This window comes from Octodon degus, unplaced genomic scaffold (genome assembly GCF_000260255.1).
Source record: "Octodon degus isolate 3935 unplaced genomic scaffold, OctDeg1.0 scaffold00070, whole genome shotgun sequence".
Classification (NCBI taxonomy): Eukaryota; Metazoa; Chordata; class Mammalia; order Rodentia; family Octodontidae; genus Octodon; species Octodon degus.
The window spans coordinates 1725219-1727270 of record NW_004524646.1 but is presented as its reverse complement, the minus strand read 5'-3'; the positions used below and the strand labels follow the sequence as shown (position 1 = coordinate 1727270).

General features: G+C 44.7%; 1 pseudogene; it reads right to left on the bottom strand.

Annotated features, from left to right (window-relative positions):
• LOC105742746 overlaps nucleotides 1–392 on the bottom strand; it is a 532-nt pseudogene extending 140 nt beyond the window's left edge.
• Between the last annotated feature and the right edge of the window lie 1660 nt (nucleotides 393–2052).

Sequence of the window (2052 nt, the reverse complement as noted above, 5' to 3'; positions counted from 1 at the left end):
TCAGCCCACCAGGGGGCGGGGCCGGCTGGCATGTGGTGCTGGGGGATTGAACCGCGGTCCCTGATGCTTTGCTAAGCTTGTTCTAAGTAGGTGCTCCAGACCACCGAGCCATCTCTCCAGCCCCATCCTCCCTTCTTCTTGATGCCAGCAAAGATCATTTTTGTTCCTGGGATGTACTTCTTGATATTCTCCAAATACTCCATCGTTGTGTCCTCTCCCCAGGTGATACCTTTGTTCCTGTTGGCATCTGTGTACGAGAATCCAGCAGCCTGACCTGTGTTCCGCCCAAAGAGACCATGGAGATTTGGTCCGGTCTCGTGCTTGCCTCCCTTCTCAACAGTATGGCACTGGGCACACTTCTGTACAAAAATGTTCTTGCCTTTCTCAACATCACCAATTTTTAAACCTGCTGCAGCTTCCGCACCTGGTGTTCATCGCTCTTCCCTCATTGCCACAAGGAAAGTTCCAGTTCAGAAGCCTGATGTCCACTCTCTAGCCCGAGGACATGCCAGTCCGTGGCTAAGTACCAGTGTTCAAAATATTTTTGAAAAACTTAATCTTCAACCCCAAAGGAACCAGATGTGAAGTTGTGATGTGGTTGCTGACAAGATTAGCACTATTAAAATGAAACCAAGTATTCTCCACAAGGCCAAGAGGAAATATCCCTTGAGAGCATCCTGGAAACCGGGAAGACCTCACCCATCACAGGCTCAAGGGCTCCAAAGCATAAACCTTTCATTTGAGAAGAGAGTCCCTAAGACTTCTGCTCAAAAAGGACATCCTAGGGATTGGTTCCCCAGGATTCAATCTCCTGTGATCAGCCATCCAGGTACTCACAGACTCCTGCAGCCATAGTCCAAGGGGGCCTGGATACTGCTCTCAATCCAGCAGGCCTTAGTGTTATTCACATGATGTTTGTGCACAATGCAAGAGTTATACGGTGTGGGAGGCTTTCACTCAGATTTCAATAAAATCTTAGGAAAACAGGCAAAGAGTATCTATGAGGGCATTGTATGAAACTGTAGGAATGAAGTTGAAGGCTCACTGGAGACCCCAGGAAGGAAAAGGCAACAGGAATGTGGAGCATTTGCCCAGTAAAAGCTGAAGTAGGGGCCAGGGGCTTTGCTCAGTGGTTCAGCACTTGCCTACCAAGCATGAGGTCCTGAGTTTGACCCAAGGGAAGAAGGGTGGAGGAGAGAAGAAGAGGAGGCACTATTTGAGACCTCCGAATGTCTGATTTGCTGACATGGGATTGCACAAAGCATATTTATTCTGGGTTGGTTTGTTTGTTTGGCCAAGGAAGTATAGCAGTGGGTACATGACTGTGAGACACACTGGTCCCACAACATACCAAATAGTTCAGAAGCTTCTAGCACGATATACTGTAACCACTTTTATAAGTAATAGCTAGATATTAAGTTAGAAATGATATCTTCTGAGGCTAGGGCACTATCCTTCAGAATGTGGTATATGGTTTACACCCATAGCTATTACATTATGCTATATCTTTTTGTAAGTTGGATACATAGATCTGGAAACCAAGGGTTAGAAACTGCTAATCCAATGTGACTCTAGCTGCTCCCAATGTCCAGCTTTTACTGAAAATAGGCAATTTTGACAGCAATTGCCTAATTAAAAACGTGGTTGTGGGCTGGAGAGATGGCTCAGTGGTGTAAGGCACCTACTTAGAACAAGCTTGGCAAAGCGTCAAGGGACCGCGGTTCAATCCCCCAGCACCACATGCCAGCCAGCCCTGCCCCCTGGTGGGCTGAGCTGGCCACACACACACACCACACACACACTCTCTCTCTCTCTCTCTCTCAAATAAATAAAAATAAAAAATAAAAATAAAAACTTCTACTACTTCTAGTACTATATTACATAAGATCAGTAGTAGTATGTTCCTGATATCAGAAGAAAAGTTTTTAACTTTTCTCTATTAATATGATGTTGGATCTGCATTTGTCATTTATTATTTACTATCTGAGTACAAATTTTTCTATCTTAGTTTTTTCAGGTTTTATGATGAAAGGATATTGGATTTTTGCAAAA